Here is a 25,455-nt window from a genome sequence, read left to right as displayed (position 1 = left end):
GTGGACATGACTGAACTGGGCTCTATGTACAGGTCTGCTGATTTCCTCAGGTCCTTAGACAGGAACTGCTGAGGTGGCCTGGCCTGCCTGAGAAACAGACGAGGCTTTGGCTCTCTTACCAAGTTCTAGCCTGCAGTCCCCTTGGTCTGTACTTAGATAGACAAAGCCTGGGACACTCAGTCCTCCATCTGTACCACAGAGTATGCTGGTTAACCTGAATTTTGTTCTGTTTGCTTGCTAGCTTGACATTTTGATTTATAATAATCCTACTTTGGTAAAAGATGTTTGGTTTGTGTTCTTCAAAAATATTTTGAATTCTTGGCTCTTTAACATGAGGTCTAGGTCTGACAGCTTACCTGTCATGGGCTGTGAAGTTTATTATCCCACAGTTCTGTGGATGCTGAGGTCGGTGATCATGGTACCAGCATCTGGCAAGGGTCTTCTTGCTGCCTGACATATGAGAGAAAGTAACACATGATGGAAAGGTGTAAGGAATGAGAGAGGTAAGGAAAGGGGGAAAGACAGGATGTGTCCTTTAATAGGGAATTCCATACTGTGTTGACTAATAGTCTCTCTGTGAAGGTAAAGCCCTCATGGCCCAATCACTTCTTACAGGTCCCACTTCTCAACATTTAAAATGGTGATTAAATTTCAATGTGAGCCTGGGCTAAGATAAACATTCCAAGCATAGCACATGGTAAATGCCAGCTCTTCTGTGCTGTGTCGTTGACAGGGCTGATCTCAGTCATGTGGCCCTTCACGTTTCTGTCACCCAAGCTTTTGCTCTTCCACCTGCCTTCCACAGCAAGCCCTGAGACTGAACTTTGCAATGTTCAGTGCCACCAGTTCTCAAGGGTCAGCAAAATCTTACCAAATGGCATAGTCATGTTTGTCTACTCTGCTCAGAATGACAAACTATGCTTTCACCGTCCTGAGTGTTTTCCCTAAAAGCGAGATTTCTGTTTGTCATTGCATCACATGTATTTTCCAGTTCATTTATTTATTCAAAATTTTTAATATTTTGTTGAGTGAATAGCTTGAGGAGTGCCGTAAACACATGAGTGAGCTATTTCCATATGCTTAGTGGGGAAGGAAGATGTGTGGGAACTTTCACAGTATGATAAACATTATAACAGGAGACTGTCCTATATGTAGTGGTGGAGCAAAGGAGAGAGAATGTGCAAACAGGAAGATGGTGGGATATGCGATGATGAGCTGATGGAGTGTGCAGAGTGGGAGGAATCATGAAGAACAGCACGGGGAAAAGGACAGGGCGAACACGGGAGCTCTGCTCACCTGAACAGGGTTGGCTCAGTGTGTGTGTGTGTGAGTGTGTGTGTGTGTATGTATATGTGTGTGTGCGTGTGTGTGTGTGTGAAATGAGAACTCTGTATTAACCCTATTTTGACCTCAGTGAGGCCATCATGACTTCTTATGTTTGTGTCTAACTAGCCCTTCTACCATACTGCAGTTTTTTTTGAGAGCACTTCCACTTCTTTGAGTGCTGTGTGAACTAAGCAACAAGTGTAGAATTTGTTGCAGAGTGGATGGATGAAGAAGGAGGATCAGAATGCCAGGTAGCAGGGATAGTTACAGAGCTGTCACCCCAAATGCGTATCATACATGCACAACTAAGGCCTCTTTGGTATGATGCAGCTTTGTAAGCTAGCTACTCTTGTAGACTGTGACTGTGTGCCTTCTTGGCTGCCTCTTCACTTCCTCTCACTGGTCACCACCTGGGCTACCTGCTTCTGTCTGCAGAGGCAGAGTCATAAATAAAGTCCACTAGTTTCTGGGAGAGTCACTCCAGCCCTCAAGGGCAGAGGGCCTTTGACTGGGGTTTCAGCCCTCCTTTAATCTTCCTTCCTAGTGTCCACTGTGTTATGATAATAATGGCTTTTTCTCACTTATATAATGAATTATATATTCTCACCATATATAATGAATATGCCGCCCTGATACTGATATGATATTGTGACGGTTTGTATATGCTTAGCCCAGTGAGTGGCACTATTAGGAGGTATAGCCTTGTTGGAATAGGTGTGTCACTGTGGGGTGGGCTTTAATACTTTCATCCTATCTGTCTGGAAGGAATTCTCTTCAAAGCAGACTTCAGATGAAGAGGTAAACTCTCAGCTCTGCTTGCACCGTGCCTGCCTGGATGCTGTCATGCTCCCACTTTAATGATACTGGACTGAACCTCTGAATCTCTAAGCCAGCCCCAACTAAACATTGTTTTTATAAGAGTAGTCAAGGTGTCTGTTCACAGCAGTAAAACCCTAAGTAAGACAGATATAACGAATATATTCATTATAAAATTATGTCTTTACCTCTGCAAATCTAGAGTTTTATTCCAGACTTACTCTCCTTGATTATTGGTGCCTAGCTCAGGGCTTACATGTTCAAACTGGTAATACAAGCAGGTGGAACACACTCCACTTAAGCCATTAGACACACTGTGGTAGCTGCTTGTTCACTGTACCCTTTGTTCCTGTGTCCAGATTATGGGGATAAGATTTCCATCCTGTCACAGGAATACAAAGGGCTAGAGTATCCTGGGCTCAGTGCTGAGGGACTGTCATTTTTGCCATTACAATTTGTGTTATCTTGCGTTTCTCCTCATGCACCCCCTCCAAGATCTTTAGGCTCAAGATTGTTGTGCTGTGGTCCCGCAGGGCCCAAGAGGGATGAAACACCTTGGATACACCTCCTCTTTTTTAGGATGGGTGACGTCAGTCCAACAGAACACACCCATCCTTCCCAGTTGGTAACTACTGAGGTTTGTCCTCAGCTACACACACCAGCTCTTCTGTTGACTATCTTCTAATATATAATTAATGATGAACCAAAGCTGCCCACATTTTCAGTTTTTCTAAGCATGATCTCACCACCAGGCTATGATGCCTTACTGCTGAGGGGCTCCATATAGCCATAGGGGAAGTCTCTCATCCACTAGTCTGATGTTCAATAATGTGATCAGATTAGAGAAAGTACCTGAATTCACGAAGTCATGCCACTGGGTCCAGCCCTCAGGACTTGGTGTCATGTGTGTAAAACATACACACATTGATTCCAAAGATCAAAAGATCCCCTTGTATTCCTCTTTCTCAGTTTTCCAGTCCAGACTCCGCATGCCATATGCCTCTCCTTCATCAGAGAGCAGTATTCAGGAACATACCCTAGGATTCTCCTTCCTAGGAAGAGAAGAAGGCTGGGTATGTCCATGCCATATCATCAGTCATCAGCTGAGAGCTGCTGTAGGAAACTCTAGAGAAGGTTCCCAGGCAGTTGGATGTTCTCTAGGATGCTCTGAAGTGGAGAGGCCAGAGGTATGCAGAGGTTCTCACAGGGTCTGCTTCTGTTTGTCCAAGTGCTCTAGACATGTGTTTTCTCTGCAGCCCATCCTTCTTGTCTCTGTTTACATGATGGAATATGACTCTCTGCTCCTTCAAGCCACACATATGAATCCATCATCCCTTAAATGTTGGTTCCAAATTGCTTGGACAGATAATGTGATTGGTTCAGTTTCAGAGGGTTATATTCATTCTTAGCCAATCAGCTGTGACTATATGTTGTAACACACATACAGCCAGCTAGGGCGCTTCTCCTGTTTCAGTTCATGGCAAATGGGCAGCAGCTGGCTTAGGCAGGGGTGGATAGTGATTTCTGCCAACATTTATCAGGTCTTTCTTGTGTGTGAGGCTTTGTAAAGGGCATGTAGATGAATGGCTTGCCAGCGTGCTTAAAAAGGAAAGACCATAGAATTTAAAGATGAGACCGATGCTTGGGGTTAACCTGTGCAGAACCATTTCTCCCTAGTACCTAGGTGAGAAACTGCTTTACGGAGCGTAGAAAGAAATGCTGAGATAATTTTCTTTCACTCAGACATATAATAAAACAGCAACCTGGACATTTAGGTGAGTGGGAGTAGTTTTTTTAGCCAGATTTCAAAATGAATTTAGACCTTGCTACCAGGTTCTCCCTGGGAACAGAGTGGACTCAACACTAGGTTGACTGCCAGGGTAAAGGAATGGGAGTGATTGCAGGGCTGAGAGGAAAGAAAGATCTGTATCAGACAGCCTGCTCTGTTATTTCTGCTGTGGTAAAGAGGAGCAGGACCATGGGGACATTGTATTGCCAGATCTCTTCTATTTTGAGATCAAGTACTGAAGGCAAACAAAAATAAGGAACAGAATAGTCCTTTATCAAACTTTGGCAGGAGGGCCTTTTGTCCTTGGGGAGGCTGTTTGCCTGGGAAATGCAGCGAGGACAGGTTGTTCTGCACGTTGTAGGTCTTGAAGATCCCTCTGTGCTGTAGGGTATCTAGTAGAAGACTACTCAGGCATGGGTTTAAGCCAGTAGAAAGTCTTCATTAGCCAGCCGGTGACCACACCCAGTGTTCTGAATTCCAGTGTTAGTCCAAGCCTTTTCTTAGGTTGAGCTTTTAAGTACAAAACCCTTCTGGGTTGACACATTTCAGTTAGCAAGAACAGTTAGCCAGAAATAAAACTATAAAAAACAATGAGCAAGGTTAGTGCATTTAGAGAGTTTCTCAAAACTATGGGCTTTGATGGTTTATGTCTTTGTTTTGGTTTCGGCAGGTAGTGTTGCCTATGTGCAGGGTTCTATGGCCTGAAGGGTACTTCTACCATGGCATCAGGTGTGCTAAGGTACCCTCACTGGTTCTATCAGCAGGAGTCAAATCATAGGCACATCTGAGGGCAGGGGGCTGTATAGTCTATTTAGCTTAAAAGAATGAAGGGTCCTGTAGCAAGAGCTATAAAAGGATTAAGGACCCAGCCATGGCCATAAGTAGGATAATTAATTGAAGCAGGGGCCAGGCAAGAGTACAAAGATATGTTCAGATTGTTAGGTTTTGGATGTCTTTTTAAAAAAGAGTTATTTATAACCATGGTTAACTTAAAAATTATTCTGGACTGGTTGGCATAGGAGCAAGAAGTTGTTCTTAGTGATCTCCTTGATCTACCAAGAAGAGGCCTAATCTCTGACCTGGAAGAACAACCTCTGATAAGTGGCTTTGTTCAACTGTTTGGAGTGTGACTCTTATGTGCTAAGAGGTAAGGAGTCAGATGATTGAAATGTGGTCAGCACCCTTGGGGGGGGGTGTGTGTTGCATTCTGGAGAAGGTGACTACATGAACTGTTTTATTAAAATAGGAGAAAGTTGACAGAGATCAGTCTAGCTTTATGCAGGCCTTAATAATTTCTGACACCTTCCAGAAATTAATTCTGGTTCAAGAAAGGGTTGCGGGCCAGCCTTGGCAAGCTTAGCTTTTGGACAAGAGGGACAGAGACTTAGCAGAGTCAGCCAGTTCTGCTGTGTTTGGAATGAATCATGACATACTCCAAGCACCTTGTTAGTTAGCAGGAAACAAGTCCCTGTGTTTCTTTCTGGGATGGACAAACAGCTCTGCAGTATACACTGAGACAGACACAGGTGGGCTTTCTGAACATATGATTATATATATATATAAACAAATCAGCTGAGCAACAGGCCTCCTCCAAGACAGCTGGCATGCAGCGAATCTGGGTGGTGTGAACCATCCTCAGACAAGCAGACAAGTGACTGGTGTTTTCTTTTTTTCTTATTGGTTATTTACATTTGAAATGTTGTCCCCTTTCCTGGTTTCCCCACTGCAATCTCTGATACCATCCCCTTTCCATTTGCCTCTATGAGGGTGCTCCTCCACCCATCCACTTCCTCTTCACTCCTCTACCATCCCCCTACGATAGGACATGGAGGCTCCACAAGACCAAGGGCCTCTCCTCCTATTGATATGCCAGTTAAAGTAATCCTCTGCTACATATGTAGTTGGAGCCAGGGATCTCTCCATGTTTACTCTTTGGTTGGTGGTTTATTCCCTTGGAGCTCTGGGAGGGGGGGTGTTGGGGGAGTCTAGTTGATATTGTTGTTCTTCCTATGAGGTTGCAATCCCCTTCAGTTCCTTCAGGCCTAGATTTTCCATTGGGGTCCCCGGGCTCAGCCTGATGATTGGCTTAGAGCATCCACATCTGTATTGGTTAGGTGCTGGCAGAGCCTCTCAGGGGGCAGGTATACCAGGCTCCTGTTAGCAAGCACTTCTTGGCATCAGCAATAGTGTCAGGGTTTGGTGTCTGCAGCTGCGATGGCTCCCTAGGTGGGGCAGTGTCTGGATGGCCTTTCCTTCAGTCTCTGCTCCATTTTTTTTAAACTTGCATTTCCTTTAGACAAGAAAAATTCTGGGTTGCTGTTCAAAACACCTCAACTCTGAAGCAGGTGGTTCTACTAGGTTTTCTGACAAAACTGCTCTTGCTACAAATGGGCTAGGAAGCAGCACAGTGCAATGAAAAAAACTTGAATAAACGAATGCCTGGTTTATCTTTCTAGCTTTCCTTTGGGCCATGATGCCTGACAAAAATGGAGCTGAAAGTGATGGCTGGGCTAAGATGAGGTCAGCAATATTTCACCTGATCAAGCTGAGACCTCAGGGGATGGAAAGGCATTTTGTTCCAAGCTCAGCCATGGTGCTGCAACTAGTCAAGGCCCATGGCTCTGGGAGGCAGATCCTCAATTCTCCTCCTCCTCCCCCTCCCTCTTCTTCCCCTTCTCTCCCTTCTCCTCAACTTTCTCCCCCTCCTCCCCCTCCACACATGATTCAATTTCATGGCATTTGCAATCTCAAGAGAAAGGAATATTCCAAATTCCAGACCCCCATCCTGGAGCAGGCTTCGTAAGCCCAGGGATGGAGGCCAACAGCCTGACATCCTCTGCCCATCAGCAGCTCATTGCTGCTGCGCAGTACAGAACTATCTTGTTTTCTACTTCTAACCTCAGTTTGTACAGACTCTTTTTTTTTTTTTTTTTTTTTGTGTAGAATCTGAATGTATTTTGCCAAATCGAATCAAACTTTTTATACAGAAGACAATAAGGAAGTTGGGTGACATACCCGCAAGGTACAAATGAGGTAACCGGATGCTTAATGACTCTTACACAGAACAGAGGAATGAAAACGCAAAGATTGGAAGGAACTGGGCAATAAAATAACTGAGACAAAGTCAGCCCTATCTAAGGTCAGCTATAATCTTAGAAGCCAGGGCTGAGGTCTTTACACTCCTAGGGCAAGGGCTTGTACAGACTCTTGACCTTGGGAGTGGAGACAGAGCTCCAAGAGTTAAGAAACAAGTAAAAAGAAAAATGGCACAAGCAGTTTGAACCCATGGCTTATTTATTTTTTGCTCTACAAAGGACAGCAGGAGATTTGCATATGTAATTAGTCAGACAGGAAAGTACTCTCAGTCACTGCCTTGTGTGCTAGCGTGCTTCGTGCTTCACCTGAGAAGCCTAGGAGCAGTAGGTATCTCAGGAAACATGGGAAGCCCTTCTGTATGCTAGTACAGCACCATCATTGTTTGTAACTCTCTTTTTTTAAAAAAAATTATGTCTGAGTGTGTGCGTGCATGTTTGTGTATGTGAGTGATCATGTGTGAGTGTGGATGTGTATTATGGTTTGTGTGTGGAGAACAAGAGACCATGGCCAGTGTCAGTTTTCACCCTCTGCCTTGTTTGAGACAGGTCTCTTGTTCATAGCTACATAAGCCAGTTCCCAGGACTCATTTGTCACAGGATTGTACATTCACACTATCACATTTGGCTTTACATATGTTCTGAATATTGGGTCTTTATGCTTGCACAACAAGAACTTTATTCACTGGGCCATCTACCCTGCTGTGTTTTTACCTCTTGTATTGTAGATCAGCTACCTTCTAAGCAATGGTTTCCATTCATAGGAATCCTGGTTGGAAGTGGTCCTTTGATACCCAAGTCCTATTGTCACAACTAGGCAGCATTTCTTGTAGAAATTCAGTGGCTCTTCTACCCACACAACAGGTCCATTTCTTGGTAATGATGAGAGATTGAAAAAAAAAATCCTTTTTTCCTATGGTCTAAAGACATTCTAAGATGGGGTTATAGCTTGCAATAAGGATTTATATCTAAATGAAGTAGTACCATACTGTCAGAGTTGGACTTTGATTTTATATATGTAGGCATGGTTCTGGTCCTAAGGTCCTGTTCCCTAATTGGTTCTAGATCTATCAGTAAAGATGCCATGGACCAATTGCTGATCAGGGAATGGGAGGGAACTCTAGGTCCCTGCAGTCAATCTGGCAGACATGGGGAGAGGGAGAGAGTTCACCATAGTTTGGAGGGACAAAAGGTGACCAGCCATGTGAGATCTTGGGTGGAGTGGCCGTAGACCGCTTCTATAGGTGGGATGATGGGATGTTGAGCTGGGACTGAAGGAGGCTGAGCAACTGAAATTGAGTGCAGATTTTAGGGTGCTGATCTGGGAGATCTGGCTAGGGCATGCTAGCCAAGGTAGATTGGAGGCATCCAGCAGTTGAGCCAATAAAGCAAGAAATTGAACAACTGTGTGTGTGTCTGTGTTTTTCATCCATGGATCCAATATTCTCTGGGTGGGGGCTGGTAGTGTGGTCTGTTTCTAGAGCTCCAATGAGGTAGCAAAAGCTATAGGCAATACATGTAGATGGTTTCCTTGTCACCACAAGATTTTTTTTTTATAGGAGGATTTTTTTTTAATATATAGGAGCACAGAGGGGTATCTAAAGAGCATAGGAAACTCACCACTGAAACACATAGGTGTCTGCACCACTGAGAAGTCTCACCCCAGCATGCACAATGACTCACAAAAATAGTCACTGAGCCTCAGTCAACTTTCTACCATGTATATACTCTAGCATCATCCAAGGACACATGCAGCTTGGGGCATGACCAGGAAAGGGTGTGGCCTGAAATCTCAGGTGAGGATCTGATGGATCTTCTCCCTCTGCCACCTAAATGAGAAAATTAAGAGCCATGGATCTGATGTCACTACATTGTTTTGCTTATTTTACTGTTGTGACTGCAAACTAGATGGCCATGTCTCATCCAGGGAAACAGTTCTATTGACCACGGGAGCTGTCTCTGGTTCGTATGTGCATTGCTTCTCTCATTGCTCTGACCAAACACCAAACAGAAACAACCTACAGGAGGAAAGATCTCTCTTGGCTCATAGTTTAGCAGGTGCACCTCATAGTCATGGGAAAGGCATGATGCCTGGAGCAGCTTAGTGTGTAGTGGCAGGATCTTACAGTGGAAGGTCACATCACCATAGTAGAAAAGAAACAGATCTCTGGCTAGAAGCAAGGCTGAGTATAACCTTCAAAGGCTATCTCCAGTGGCTCACCTCTACCAGTCATGGCTCCTACCTACAACATCCATAATCCCTCATACACATGAGCCTGTGGTGGATACTTTAAAGTAGAATCATCATAGAGAACCACTAAGTAGTATGTAACCCAAGGATCTTTGTGAGACAAGAGAATTGTAAGGGTATGTTTTTTCCCTGTGAAGAAAAACAAGCATGAGCACATTTTTTTTCTCCACCAGTGGGACTCAATATCACTCTCATGGGTCATTGTAGCTTATCAATAGCTAGTAACTACTATTTGATAGCAACAAGAATGGACAAAGCTCTATGAAAGATTTAGGTTCTTAGCTTAAACTTGTATCCAAATACTTGACTAAATCCTTTCAGAGGTCAGCCTCACATTCACACCTCACTATCCTGTGGAGTGGGATGCCTCTCAGTTTGAGCAAAAATGCAGACTGCTGCTTCCTCAGCTGGCCTATGAATGCAAATGATATGGCCTCTGGAGATCAGTGAACAGGCAATATTATCATTTCAGGTATCTAATGATAGACTGCTATAAGGAGCTTGCAAAAGTGAGGTAGAAACACAGTATTGGAAACAACCTGTTAAAAGTCACTGCTCTGACATCAACTGATTGACTTGAACAGAGGGAGGGCCATTTGTTTTTCAAATAAGGACACAGAGAAGTTAGAGGTTCTAGGCTCCACCAGAGGTGCACTGAATGGGAATTTCTAGAGGCTGGGGTCTTCTAAAGTAACATACGCCTTCTCACAATGGCAAATGACTCACTAGCTGCACGTTCCACAGCTTTTTTTCCCCAGTATAACATTTAAAAAATTGATTTTCTGGGACTTTCACATCATGCACCCCAATAACACTCACTTCCTAGACCTTCCATGTCCAGCCCCCACCTTTCTGACTCCCTACAAAAGACGTAAAACTAAAAATAAGAATAAACCAGACAAACAAATGTACCAATGAACTAACCAAGTCTTCTTTGTTGGACCTTAAGTAGACCTGAGTTCTTCCTTTCCCAGACTCCTGCTAGAAACCATCAATTGTGGAGAATACACTTCAGCATCCCTATCACACATTTGAAGAGTTCTTTTTGATGACTTCCTGTCTAGGCTGTTATTTTCTTTGGGTGTAGTAGGGATGGGGTAAATGTAGGAGTTGTCACAGAAGCCTTCCTTGTCTCTCCCTCTCAGCTGTGCATCTGTGGTCATAGATATCACAGCAAAAGCAGCTCCTTGCTTTTCATGGTCAGGGGTTAGCAGGAACACATATCATGGGTCTCCACAAAGTTTATGGCAACAGCACAGACCACAAACACAGACAGTCCCCAGATGCAGTAGGACCACAGACTACACAAAACTCTGGGAAGCAGCCTGGACCATGGACATCCACGTGGCCTTCAGAATCACAAGATTTCAGCTCTAACCCTGTAGTTCAAGACCAAAATGAGGGACAAGAAAGGGAGAAAGGGAATGCAAGCTGCTTTAAAAAACACTTTGCCCCTTCTTAGAACTGGGAACAAAACACCCATGGAAGGAGTTACAGAGACAAAGTTTGGAGCTGTGACGAAAGAATGGACCATCTAGAGACTGCCATATCTGGGGATCCATCCCATAATTAGCCTCCAAACGCTGACACCATTGCATACACTAGCAAGATTTTGCTGAAAGGACCCTGATATAGCTGTCTCTTTTGAGGCTATGCCGGGGCCTAGCAAACACAGAAGTGGATGCTCACAGTCAGCTATTGAATGGATCACAGGGCCCCCAATGGAGGAGCTAGAGAAAGTACCCAAGGAGCTAAAGGGATCTGCAATTCTATAGGTGGAACAACATTATGAACTAACCAGTACCCCGGAGCTCTTGACTCTAGCTGCATATGTATCAAAAGATGGCCTAGTCGGCCATCAATGGAAAGAGAGGCCCATTGGACTTGCAAACTTTATATGCCCCAGTACAGGGGAATGCCAGGGTCAAAAAGTGGGAGTGGGTGGGTAGGGGAGGGGGGAGGGTATGGGGGACTTTTGGGATAGCACTGGAAATGTAAATGAGGAAAATACCTAATAAAAAATAAAAAAAAAAACCCTGTCTTATAAGAAGAAATGCTACAGGTAGAGGAGGAAATTATTATTTTTAAGTAGAAGGGTAGCAGTAGAAAGCTAAATAATGAGAAGGAAACCTTACCTTTGTTAATATCACCATTTCCTTCCTTCTAGTTAGTGAATCAAACTCTGGCAGTAGAAGAGAACATAGTGTGGTAAGAAATAAATTATTTTTGAGAATTGATGCTGTTTACCCCCTATCTTAGTCACTGTTCTATAAGAGACACCATGACCAAATCAACTCTTAGGAAGAGTTAAAGTAGGCTTGCTTATAGTTTCAGAGGGTTAGCCTACTATCATCATGGCAGGGGCATGGTGGGAGCATGACAGTACTCATGGCACTGGAGCAGTAGCTGAGAGCTACATCCTGATTCTCAGGCAGAGAGGGTAACCTGGGGCTCCTGCGGGCTTTTGAAACCCCAAAGCCCACCACCAGTGACACACTTCCTCCAACAAGGCCACACCTCCTATTCTTTCTCAAATAGTGCCATTCTCTGATGACTAAGCATATATAGACCATTGTATTCAAGTATATGGGCTCATGGGGCGGCCATTCTTGCTTAAATCACAACTCCATCTGTGACAATTCGATTTGCCAACTTGACATGACCTAGAAATTACCTGAGAAGAAAGTCTTTTTTTTCCAGTTTTTACATTTTTATTAGATATTTTCTTTATTTGCATTTCAAATGCTATCCTGAAGGTCCCCTATACTGTTCCCCTACCCACTCACTCCCACTTCTTGGCTCTGGTGTTCCCCTGTACTGGGGCATATAAAGTTTGCAAGACCAAGGTGCCTCTCTTCCCAATGATGACCGACTAGGCCATCTTTTGCTACATATACAGCTAGAGACATGAGCTCTGGGGGTACTGGTTAGTTCATATTGTTGTTTCACCTATAGGGTTGCAGACCTCTTCAGCTCCTTGGGTACTTTCTCTAGCTTCTCCATTGGGGGCCCTGTGTTCCATCCAATAGAAGACTGTGAGCATCCACTTCTATATTTGCCAGGCACTGGCATAGCCTCACAAAAGACAGCTATATCAGGGTCCTTTCAGCAAAATCTTGCTGGCATATGCAATAGTGTCTGCGTTTGGTGACTGATTATGGGATGGATCCCGGTTTGGGCAGTCTCTGGATGGTCCATCCTTTGGTCTCTTCTCCAAACTTTGTCTCTGTAACTCCTTCCATGGGTATTTTGTTCCCTATTCCAAGGAGGAATGAAGTATCCACGCATTGGTCTTCCTTCGAGAAGAAAGACTTAATGAGAGATTGTTTACATTGGGTGGGTTGGTGGACTTGTTTATGGGGAATGCCTTACTTAGGTTAATTGATGTAGGAAAATCTAGCTCACTGTGGGCAGTATCATTCCCTAGGCAAGAGTGGTGGTGGTTCTGAACTGTGTAAGTGTGAGCAAGTAAACAAGCAGGTGTGATATATTCATTTCTCTCTGCTTTTGACTGTGACTGTGACAAGCCTCTAAAGTCCTGCTGCCTTGACTCCCCTGTATGATGGACCATAACCTGTAATTGTAAGACAAACAAACCCTTTCTTTTCTAAGCTACTTTTTATGATAACAACAGAAATGAAACTAGAACACTATCCATAGATGCTGTCTTCTGAGGAGGACAGACTATTAAGATGTGCCAGTAGAGCAGTGGGTAGTAGCATTCAAAATGGGCGAATCAACAATAGAGCTGATAGCTGGAGACAAAGAAGAGCATATAGGTTGTGAATTTGCAGAAATAAGTGAAGACTAAAGACAGCAAAATTTGGGGGAATTTCAGGGAAAACTATCAGGAGGAAAACAAGACCAAACTAGAGCTTTGGAGAGAAATCTTAATTTGGGTTTTTATTAAATTTTACTGGATAACTTATGAGTTATCCTTCTACATAGTCTCACTAGATTTTCAGTAAAAATCTATAATAATTGCCAATACTTGGAAGAATAGGATTTGTTTTAGGAACTTCAAAGCAAGTAAGAAGACTGTTTCATAGAATGCCTTTGGCTTCAAGCGACAGGAAGATCAACAAGTGGTGATCTAGGGGTGGTGACAGGGGACAATTTATTATTAATTAGAAGTTTGGAGGCATCTCTAGTGTTGTTTTATTTTTCCCTCATACTTCTCTTCACCCAGATGACTAGTAGTGATCTCATTACTTTCTTAACTGAAGGGCACGCTTGGAATCCAAGTATCTGCCCTTTTCACCCTCTATATTGGGAATTGCATAAGATAAAAGTTGGGGATAGCCATTGTGGAACTATTGTGCATTGAGTAGAACTTTGAAGATACTGTCACTTTTTACAAAGCCAGATATGGTGGTGAATATTTCTTATCCCAGCAATTAGGAAGTTGAGGAGAAAGGATTGTGTGTGTGTGTGTGTGTGTGTGTGTGTGTGTGTGTGTGTGTGAGAGAGAGAGAGAGAGAGAGAGAGAATATTTTTTAAATAAAAAAGGGCCACTTTTCCCTTACTAAATACAACATTGCTGTCTACATGGATCTTTTAAAGACAGCCACCTCCCAATAAGGACAGGTACAAAGGAGTTCAATAATACGTTCTGAAAAACACCTTCCAGCCCTTAGAAGATTGAATGGTGTATTTAATGATCATCTTCAGAAATCTCTGGCTTATGTTCTTCTGACATATCAATTAACCCTGAACTTGAGTGAGTCCCATAACTTTTGTGGCTTTCCCATGTCAGCTGGGAAGCATAAATCTTGATGACAGTATTTTCTCTATCTTTTGTTTTCAATATCTGCATGATGATGGAGGAGGTATTCATGGAAGTGAATGCCTACTCTTGTCTCCTGAGTGTTCTTGAACTGGATAGACATTTGCCCAAAGAATGGACCAAATGAACTCAGATTGCACTCTTCACTATTATTTGAAGAAGCTATGGGTTTTTAAAAACTCTAGGCAGACCTGAGTGTAAAAGCATTTGGTGGGAGGGAAGGTAAGACGTGTCAGCTCTTCTAGGCAGTTCTTCTGGTTCTGTGCACCATGGAGAGGAGGTAGAGGTGCTGTTTATACTCTGAGTCGACATTGGACTCTCATTTGGATGGTGTGGTGGTTTGAATAGGTTTGATAGACTCATGTGTTTGAATGCTTGACCTATGAGGAGAGGCACTATTAGGAGGTGTGGCCTTGTTGAAGTATATGTGGTCTTGTTGGGGATAGTGTGTCACTGCATAGGTGGGCTTTGAGGCCTCCTATGCTCAGGCTTTGCTCAATGTGGAGTTCAGTTTCCTGGCTGTCTGTGGAAGGCAGTCTCCTTCTGCTACCTGCAGATCAAGATGTCGAACTGTCAGTTCCTCCAGCACCGTGTCTGCCTGAAAGCTGCCATGCTTCCCACCATGACGATAATGGACTGAACCTCTGAAACTGTAAATCAGCCCCAATTATATGCTTTCCTTTATAGGAGTTGTCCTGGTCATGGTGTCTCTTCACAGCAATGAAACCCTAAGACAGCTGGTACAAGGGAAAATGGCCAACCTGCTTTGGCTACTGTTCTTCAGATGAATCATTGGACAAACACTATGCTGCCATGTTTGCCAGGTTCCAGGAAATACAAAGATGTGGGTAAATTAGATGTAGAGAAAACCACTGCTCAACAGACAGAGACTGATTGCATCATATCCTAACTTAGGCCTTAGCAGTTTATGTCTATTAAGATTGGGGCCTGTGCCTTAGTTATTCCATTGTGTATTTGTCCAGAGCACATAAGTTTTTGTTAACTTCATTGACTTCATGAAAGTTCTCTTAAGTTTCTTTTTTTTGAAGTAGTTGCTTTCCCTTTTTCTAAAGGGAAAGAATAATACCTATCAGAAAGAGAAGGACGAAGTGAAATATTTACACAGGGTAGTTTACTACAGTGCATCTCCTTGACTTTTCTCTGTTCTATTTCCTATTCACAGCCTTTCCTCTCTTTTGCACAGCATCCTGCTAGATCTTTCATACTTGAAAGCATTCTGGTTTGTTCCTGGTTTTATTGGTCCTTTATTTTGAATGCACCTGTCATGTATTTATACAAAGCTGCCTGTCTCTGAGAATGGTTGAACTTGTGTTGCGGGAAGTATAAAGTTAGCTTGGGGCATAGATAGGAAAAGCAGGGGTGAGGTGGGAGTGGGCAGAAAGTGATTTCTTTTGAGAGATTCATGGGGAGGGATAAGGTGCACTGGTGTCTTTCTCAACTACCTTGTTTTGGGACATCAGGCATAGCCACCCAGTTCCTGTTTCATGAGAAGGACATTCTGAAAAATTTAGGCCCTAACTACACAGAATTTGAAAGGTCAGTACTACTTAGTCTGTAAGGTCTGTAAGATGGAGGGACATGAAGTCAAAATTCTGAAAAGTCAGGCATGTCTGTGATGGGAGCTTCAGTGTGATTTTGGTGCCTGCATACTCACAGAGTATGTATAGATTCATAAGATGATCTAGGATCACACCATAGGCAGGTCTTAGAAACATATTTATTCATGGAAGAAGAATTCATAATATTAAGGACTAAAGTTTTGGGCTTGCTCTCATGGAGGAAGGACATTTCTTCTTATAGATTAAACTTGCTAATCTGGGTATCTGGAAAATAGCTTGCTTGATAGGTAGAGGGAAAAGACTTGAATTCTGTCTATCTATTTTTAAATGAATTCTATTTATAATTTTCTGTTGCGTGTAATTTATAAAACCCATGCTAGCTTTGGCTAGGCTCAAGATTCAGTTGCTGCTGGTTCTTCCTTGCCCAATGCCGAAAATGGCTATCTTACCCTGGTTCCCATGGCTGGCTTGCTAAGCCACCCAAACCCGTCCTTGCTGAGAATGTCTAGAGCTACCGCTCTTGTTCCACAGACCAACCACCAAGCCATTCATCAACTCTCATTACATTAAAAGTAAAGCACAGTGTATTTGAACCCAGAGTGTGAGTAGAGAGGGAATGGAACAGGAGGTTGATGAGGTTCTTCTCAACTGGGAAGGGGTGAAGAAGGAAGAGTGGCAGGCAGGAAAAAATATAAATATACATGTCAAATAGGTTGAAGTAGAAGACAGAAACAGAGGGAATCTTGAGTTTCTAAATTCAACTAGGAATTTCAGGAGAACTGAGACTCATCTATAGGCCATCTATGGAGGAAATGATACTGTGATGTGCTAGTAGAAGCAGAGACTCTTCCAATATGAATGGAAAAGGATTCTGGGAGTTTATTTGCCTATTAAAAACCATGTGTTGTGTTCTTACTGCATACAGTAACTTGCTCTAAATGCTAGAGGTATGGTAGTGATCTGTGCTGATGTTGTTCTAGGTGATTGAGGTAGGGTGAGGGGTGGAAAGAATTCAGACAGATGTGGTAAGTGACAAGAAAGGTATGGTAAGCAACAAAAACTATGAAAGAATAGAGATGCAGAACAGAGTGGGGGAGCTCATGAGGGTCAGAGGACATGGTCCGAATTAAGTGAACAGGAGAGGTTGCGTGGAGAGATGAGTGGTAAACAAGGCATGAAAGAGAAACATTTGGTTAAGTGATCTTTGGGAGAGAGTTATTTGGAAGAGGGACTAAAGTAATGGTATGCCTTTCTCACATCTGTCCCAGTCCACCATGAGATGTCTGTTGTCCTTCCCTTGCTGACTTTTTATTCCTTAGTCCTAATTGCCACTCTTTTCTTCCTCTTTTCACTTCATAGCCCTACGACAGACACAGCAGGAAGGCCTGGGATGAGTGGAGTGATCAAACACCAAGGCAGGTAGGAAGGAAACTAAGGAGAGGGTGTTGTGGGTCAAGGGAATGTCACAGAACCCATCAAAGTGCTGAGTGGGACCCACAAAAAGAGTTTAAGTAAGGGGGTGCTGTGATTTTTCAAGCTCATTCTCAAAAGATCATTTTGAAAGGCAAAAATGGGAAGACTTGTTGTAAAGCTACCTCAGGCACACATGTAATGACTGCCACACACTGGAAGGGCTGGGAAGTGGTTGGGATTTGGGCCTTTGGTGGGCATTAAGAAAATATAGAAAGTCGATAGTCAAATCTTCCCCTTGAGGCAACCATGGTGAGGAGACAAAGTGAGCCTCCAGAGCTTTGTGGTAGTTATTGCATCAGTCAGAGGAAGTGTAGAGCTGATAGTTGGAGGATCTATAGGATAACCAGAGCCATGGTGGAGCTGACTCAGCTAATGGGTCCTCTTGGATCCCAATCTTAGCCAAGGTGATGGACTGATATAGATTATATGTCCAGATGTGGACAGTTTAGAAGAATTTGCAGTAGAAGCTAAAGTCCAGATATTGGGAGCCATCACCGTGATTAGCAGATAGGGAGTTTCAGGGTGTCCTTGCTTTTATAAGAATGTGGAAGAGTCACCTTTTACCCACTGACAGTCTTTTCTCTTTTGGGGAACATGAGTTTGAATCTTAGCAAAATATTTACCCCAAGTGAAATAACTTTAAATAGGAAGAACTGAGCAAGGAAACTCAACTGGAACGTTTACTGTCACCCTTTTCTGTGTATGGGAGTGGGGACATTTGAGCCACTTCTGTATAGGTATAGAAAAAATGAGGAACAGCAAGTTTTGCATGTTGGGACAAGTATGTAAACTTCAGACCTTTTGTCTAGATGTTGCCAGTTGGAAAATATAACCAGGTTCCCTTTTGATAATAGTTATGAGTCTTGGCTCCTGATTTTTCTTACCTGAAAGAGTGACCTGAAATAGATAGTTCTAACAAAAGGATGAGTGGGCTCTCATGGGGGAAGGAGAGGCTACTTCATGTCCTGTCAAACCTAGAGCTCCGACTGCTCTGAACACAGGGCCTACCTTAAAGTATCTGATGGTGCTTAAGAGAGGAGGCTCACAAAGCTTAGGAAGGACTGGTCTAACAGCAACAACTGTATCACTGTTTTGGTTTTGTCACCAGAAGAAAAACCACCAGAGGTAAAGCTGGGGTAATCTTAAGTACTGAAATATAAAGGTCTTCTTTTCTGAAAAATACAAATTCCCTATCCTGATCACTACAGCACTTGAATATGGAGTTGATGCTGTTTTGGGTCCTGAATGGAATCAGTTAGGAGCCTGAACAGACAGTCTTGAAACTCTCAGAGGGTCCCATAACCCTTTTTCAGGATGCTTGGAGGGAGGTTGGGGGAGGGGAGGTTCAATGAGGAATAAAGAAACTTTCTTGGCATATGGCCACATGTGACTTCACCCTCTGGGCATGCTGTGATGTCAGGCTGTACCCTAAAGCCTTGCAGAGGGATGAAGCCAGCCCTAGGAAGGCCTAGGAGGCTAGGGGAGATCTGGACAATGGTAGGGGTTTCATAAAGGGCCAGGCTTGAAGGCAAAGACTGCATTTTTGATCCTTGTGGAACACAACCCAGCATCTTCTGTTAGCATCCTGGTTGATGGCAGTGTTTGCCCACATCTGCTGCGATTGGGATGGAGGTGGCCCCTCTACAGTCCAGTGTAACCTGAGAAGCGTGATGCTGGCAGCTGGCCTGGGAGGAGTTAGGGTGGGAGCTGTAGTTCTGCCAGAGAAGTGGGGTTGGATCTGTTCCTCGGAGTGTGCCTGGATATGATTTGCTTCCCTTAGCACCAGACCTCAGGCTTTGTGTGAACTGACAGAGAGTAAGAAACTACCAGCAGAAAGCATCTTGTCTGGATCTTTTCCAGACCCCATTCTTGTGAGCCCAATGGGGCTTTGACATATTACTGGTTTGTGGATTAGAAGAAAAGTCAGGGTGCACCCTACTTGTTCTACAAAGAATGTAAGACCATCTGGAAAGACACCATGACCCAGTACGATGACACAGGATTTTCCTTAAGTATTTGGAGATGGTGGATACAGGGGGAGACATGGGGATAAACAGACACTGACAGGAGTCAAAATGAAGGGGACCAGAAAATACACTTTTTTAATAAGTGTCACAAAATGGGACAATGGTGGTACATATCTCAAAGTGTTGTTACAAGGATGGTAGGAGTTTAAATGTGAGCATGCTTTATACATGTTGTTTTAGTTGGGGGTTTATTGCTGTGAAGAGACACCATGACCAAGGCTTGCTGTTCATCATCAAAGGAAGTCAAGACAGGAATTCAAATGGCAGGAACCTGAAGGCAGGAACTGATGCAGAGACCATGGAGGGGTGCTGCTTACTGACTTGCTCATCATAGCTTGCTTTCTTATAGAACCTAGGTCCACCATTTCAGGGATGGCACCACCTACAATGGGGTGGGCCACCCACCCTCACTAATTGAGAAAATGCCTTACAGCTGGATCTCATGGAGGCATTTTTCTCAACTGAGACTCCTTCCTTTCTGATGACTCTAACTTGTGTCAAGTTGACATACAAAACCAGCCAGTACACATGTCATCATTGATTATTGCTGTATTGATGACTCTACTGTGAGACACTTAACTGGCAGTCTTTTCCCGCAAAGCCACTGGATGAAGGCTAAAACCTGACTCTGGACTGTTGCCTTAGTCAATCACAGACTAAGTGACCACTGTAAATCTCAGTTTTCATATGTATTACTCAGAGATGAAAGTACCTAACTTTCAGCCTTGAAAGAAGGGGGGGGGGCAGATATGGTACTATCAGCTCAGACCTCAATTTCAAATACCAAATATGAAGTGACTCAAATGATAGACTTTAGTTTCTTACAGTTCTTGAGACAAGAAATTCAAGATCTAAGTACCAGTAAGGTGGATTTCATCCTGAGATGTCTCTGCTGGAATAATGTGTGTATGCTGCCATTTTGCTGTTTGCGCACATGGTGCCTTTGTGTGTGGAGTGGGGTCAGGGAAGAGAGAAAAAGAGAATCTTTGGATGAGGACTGACACCAATTCCATCCTGATATCTTTACTCTAATGATATGAGGCTTGAATGTGAATTTGGTGAGAGAATAGTAAAAGATCCTGGCTATAACAGAGTCTGTATATCAACCAGCAATGTGTCCAGATCTTGTGTGTGTATTCTAAGGCTTAATTAGCCTTATGATCCTACTGTGCATATAGCAAGTGCTCAATAGTTCTTTGAAGATAATCTCGTCAAGCGTGTCAAGGTCTACCCACCACTAGTGTAATTTGGACATCCTGTAGAGGTAAAAGAATTTTACTTCTTTTAAAAACTATTTATTTCATTGTTTTTAATAACAAATCAGTCAATAAATAATAACAGGCCTGTGCCTGTGAGTGCTGGTGTCTGTAGAAGCCAGAGGCATTGGGCAACCTGGATCTGGAGATATAGAGTTGTGAGGATCCTGATATGGGCGCTGAGGACAGAACTCAGGTCTTCTGCAAGAGCAATGAGCGCTTTTACCTTCTGAACCATCTCCTCAGATCCCCGGGTGTTTATTTCTTTGGATGCATTCTCAACTCTAACTTCTTAGAAGAATACAGAACCCCTGGGATTCTGGCATGCTGCATTTTTCTCACATCTCTCCTGGGTGTTGTGAAATGCATACACCTAAACATGGAACTAGAGATGCCTACAGGGACTGAGGCTCTTAAGTCTACCTAGCCTTCTGTTCTGGGCTGTCTAGCATGTTTAAGTCATTCCTGTTGGTATCCAGGGCTAGCTTCTGAAGCATCAGAAAGCAAAGAGATGCCTTTTGCATGTCAGAAGTCAGACTGACCAAAGAAGAAAAACTCCACAATGAACTCTTACTATTTCCCTCTCGCCTGAGGGTTCCTTTTAGAGCCAGTTTCTCTCCCGTGCTTTATAGTCTTTTCCTGATTAAGAAACAAAATAAAACTAGGCTCTAAGAGAGGGAGACAATCATTCTAATTGGTTAGAAAGCCAAGGGACCAAGCCAAGTGAACTCCCAGAGAACTCCCAGGGCTGAATAGACTTCTTAACAACACATTTTTCTTTGGCATAGAGCTTTAGACTATCAAATCACTTTCAGATCTGCTATCTCATTTATCTTAATAGTAACCTGATGTGAAGGGCAGAGACATTTAGGAACAGAGGTCTAAGGAAGCTGTACTTTTTTTTTTAAGAAGGAAGAATAGTGAACAGGCAACCATATGATCCAGGGACGTGGCTGCTCTAGTGCTATAGTGTGCTATAGTCTGGGACAGCAGGGAGACTTTTTTCCAGGCAGGGGTTGATGGTCATGTTTCATTTGTCCTGGCTAGTCAGGGCATCTGAAAGAACTGAGGGAAGCTTGTGGGAAGACATGATACCCTGAGTATGAGTGGGGTGAGCACCACAGATGCCCTAGAATTGCTGAAGCATTTGTTTTCCGTCATCGACAGCAGCACAGAACGGCTCCCAAGTGCTAACTCTGTGAGGTCTCCACCAGGGAATAAGGAGAGGATACAGCACTTGTAGTTCATGTGGAGAGGCAGGTCACGGATAGTTAAAGTAACAAACACCAAGACAAGATGATGTTTTATGGATGCTGAGTATGCAGGAGAGAAACATTATGAGATAACCTTCTACTGAAGAGTTCTTCACTAGGGCTCAGTGGTTAAGAGCACCTGCTGTTCTTGCAGAAGACCCAGGTTTGGTTCCCAGCACCCAAGTAGCATCTCACAACTTTAGTTCTAGGGGTCTGATGGCCATTTCTGGCCCCAGCAGACACCAGGGTCACTTGTAGTGTAAATTTAGTCAAGCCTGTAAAAATTTATGTTCATAAAATACACTAAATAAACCAAAAAAATAAAAAAAAAAACAGTTACTTGCCGTGGTTTCTGAGTACTGTATGCTTACAGACTTAGTCATAAAAGTTTGGAATTTGTAGAATGTATATTTTACTTTATTGTTGAAATTTGCCCTCCAAATTGCATGTTTCCAATCTCTAATATTTCTTGATATTTCTCATTCTGCTTTGGTAACTAACAGTGGTCAGTTTTCTTGGTATTGAGTGCAGCTTCTGTCTAAACCTGTAGTGTGACTATAGGTTACATTGGGTCTGCCACAGGGCATGGCCGTTTAGGGAGGCAAGATGCAGGAGTTTTGACCATGCTTACCTCACACTGTCACCGGGTGGGTATCAGGCTATGGGGAAGCCGCGGAACACCGCTCCCAAGTTGGGAAGAGAAGTCTGAGGCACGGGATAGTTGGAGCTGGCTCGGAGGTCCCCGGGCCTGCATGAAGGCCTGGGACGTCAGGTTCTCAGGCTCTTGGGCTCCCAGGCACTGTTGGAAGCCTCGAAAGAGCTGAGAACGCAGTGGGGGCCAGGGGTAGATCTAGCCCAGGGCCGAGGTGGAAAAGAGGGGAGCTCTGGCTGGTCCCGGGGAAAGAGTCCTTGGCTTGGTGATGGCCTTGGCTTGGTGGTGGTGGCGGGTTTGGGCCTGGCTTGGTCATGTCTGGGAACGCAGAGAGGCCTTCTATGAGATGGAGGCTCTTTAGGGAAAAGCCCGGTGACAGCGAGGGCTAAGAGCGGTCAAAACTCCTGAGTCCTGCCTCCCCAAGCAGCCGTGCCCTAGGGTGGAGCAGACGTGGGACCTTGGAGACTTGAAATTTATCTAAAGGTATTAGCTGTTCTTCTAACTTCTTGAAAGGATTTCAGTGTTCCCCCAACATCAGCACCACTGCCATCTTGGGTTTTGAGTATATATCTACTACCTAAAAACTCCACCAGGAGCGTGCAGTTTTAAATAAAGTGTCTAGCCCATCAAGAACTTTGCGATGTAGTTACCAATAAGCCACTTTATACAGACAATGAAACTGGGGTCCGATTCAATGGTTTGTCAAGACCATGGATCCTACGTGGTGATGCGCCAATCTGAGAGGAGCTCTCTTCATCCCCAAAGCCGAGCTGGAGCCACAGCTTCACAATTCCACTTTCATGTATACTTCCCTCTTTACAGTTACATGTCACCACGTGTGGGGCTCTGAGTCCTTCTCCCTTGGGCTTTATTTTTGAAGTGGTGGCTGAAGAAGTCGGAATGGCTGTGAAGGCCTCATGATACTAGTATGAGCTGAAGATTCATATTGTTTATAGGCATCGTCTTTGTTTCCGTGAAACAGGATGTGGTGATGGTTCTGAGGCACGCGGAGCTCAGGGCTTGAAATACTAGAAAGAGCTCAGTTAAGACGGCTCACATAGGGTCTGAGGGCCAATTCTGTGTGGTTTCTTCTTATCTGCTTTCCCTGTCAAGTTTTCTAGCCACATCCTGACTTGGTTCTGATTTATCTCCACCACGGGAACATTTCAACTTGCCTTTTTGGGCTTCTGTATCAGGCTGTTTCCTACTTTCTGTTTCACTAATCCAAATGGCTTCTTGGTCCTTTCATTTACCCCTGCTTGAGAGTTACACCAAAGTGGTGGTGGGATCAAGAACATTTTTAAAAAATGCAAAATAGGACCTATGACAAGCTATTAGCACTGGTTCCTTGGCCTCCAGCCCTCTTGGGACACGTGTGCACCATGCTGCCATATCCCTGGAGTTCCTGTTCAGGCCAGTCCAACATCATCTTGAACCCTGTTAGGAATATAAACTCCCAGGGTCCACTCCAGGAGTGTGGGGTATGATCACCTCTGTGCTAATACGCCTTTAGGGGAACTTTGATGGTGTTTAATGCTTGAGAAGTGCTGCAGGAGTTGCTGGTAAGTCCCCAGGCCCTCTCATCTACTCCCTTGTTAGGGCTAGCATTAGTTACTGTCATCCGTCTCTGTATTCTGATTTAAGAACTTGTGCTGAGATCTTTGCTCTGCTAGCTCATGTGCTACATACCCTGAGCACGTAGCAGAACGTGATGCTTTACACAGACACACTGTATCTGATGACAATCAAATTGAGCTTAATTAATTTTTATTAGTCCTTCTTAAGAGATGAATAGCCATTTAAAACGAGTAGCCTTTTAATTACTTAGTCAAAGCTGCATATTTTTCTTCATACATTACATGGTTCCAGTGCCCATTTACCTCCTAAGAAATGCCTTTCTCTGACATATTTGCTGTCTGATGATTGCTAGAACTGTTATTTAAAGAGTGTCTTATATGAACTCTTACCCGAGTGATCTTGGATTACAAGGATACATTGAGAAAAGGTATGTTATATAGTCTCAACATCTTACAGGGATGGTTGTGGACCAAAATATGAAGCTAGTTCAAGAAAGGCTAGCTTCCTCAAATACTGGGCTCTCAAGGAGGGAGAGTATGCCTTCCTTGCCTTTGTGTCTCATCATCTCACAATGCTTACCCAATACTTACTAAGTGTCTTCCATGCTCAATGATTTGGGCTTATAGCGATTCCAGAGCAGATGCAGTTGCTACCCACATGTAGTTTACATTCTTGTGCCGCCCAATGAATAAACTATGAGTTACTGGAAAATATATTTGGTACTATTATAAGAGACAAGAATATTCATTTCTTTGGCCTAGGAGTCAGTGTGGGGAGGATCCATTAAGAAACATGATAATGACTCTGACTTAAGAAGGCACTGATAACAGACCTGAAATAACTAACTCTGTCGGAGCTTCTTTGGGAAGTCATCACTGTTGGGAAAAGACAAACATAAGCTGTTTATTCAGCACCTTGGGTAGCAGAATTCAAGTTGACAGCAAAGGCATCCTGGCTGTTGTGCTGGTATTCATGGTGTGTCAGCTAGGGGCAGAGGGCTGTACAGCTCCAACCCTATCAGTCTTACGAGCCGTGGGTACAGAGCATCAGGCTCCCCTTTCAGCTCAGTCACTAGCCTGGGGTGGTGACTTTCTAGCAAACCACTTTGCTTCTCGGGGTCTAAGTGTTCTTGTCTATAACGTTAGGGGATTCCACTATACTTGCTTGTGATCCTCAACCCTACAGTTCTACTCCTCTGTGTGACATGCTAACAGTTATTAGAGAAGTGGTCCATCAGAGGCTTGTGTTTTAACTGGTCCCACTGTTCTTATGGGCAATTCTCTAGCATCATATCTGAGCAAGAACAGCATATATGGACTCTTCCAGGTTTAGCTGGTTTCTAGGGGTGGTGAAGTATCTTCAGAGGTGTCTATAAACAGTGCCTTGAGCTAGAAAGACATATGTATTACTGTCTCTAGAACTATTCTGTTCTTTTACTCTGGACTACACCACCAGACAGTTTCTGGTTTTATGAATAACAAAGGGATGTATGTATATTACATTAAGAAAGTCTGTCCATGATATCACATTATTTTGCTAATAAATGAACTATAGACCTGATTCTAAATTTATGAGA

At 43.6% G+C, this 25,455-nt stretch overlaps 1 long non-coding RNA gene across 1 annotated transcript in view; it reads left to right on the top strand.

The window, feature by feature from the left end:
• Positions 1-25,455, top strand: part of 1700123O12Rik (RIKEN cDNA 1700123O12 gene) — a 289,772-nt gene that overhangs the window by 4,240 nt on the left and 260,077 nt on the right. Inside the window, exon 2 of the long non-coding RNA NR_045185.1 lies at positions 17,000-17,059. This is a non-coding gene — a long non-coding RNA (RIKEN cDNA 1700123O12 gene). The remainder of the gene's footprint in view (positions 1-16,999; positions 17,060-25,455) is intronic.

The sequence above is a fragment of the Mus musculus genome, chromosome 4 (assembly GCF_000001635.26).
Source record: "Mus musculus strain C57BL/6J chromosome 4, GRCm38.p6 C57BL/6J".
In the NCBI taxonomy this organism is placed as follows: Eukaryota; Metazoa; Chordata; class Mammalia; order Rodentia; family Muridae; genus Mus; species Mus musculus.
Note: the sequence above shows the minus strand (reverse complement) of the source record. Positions and strands in the feature narration are given on the sequence as shown.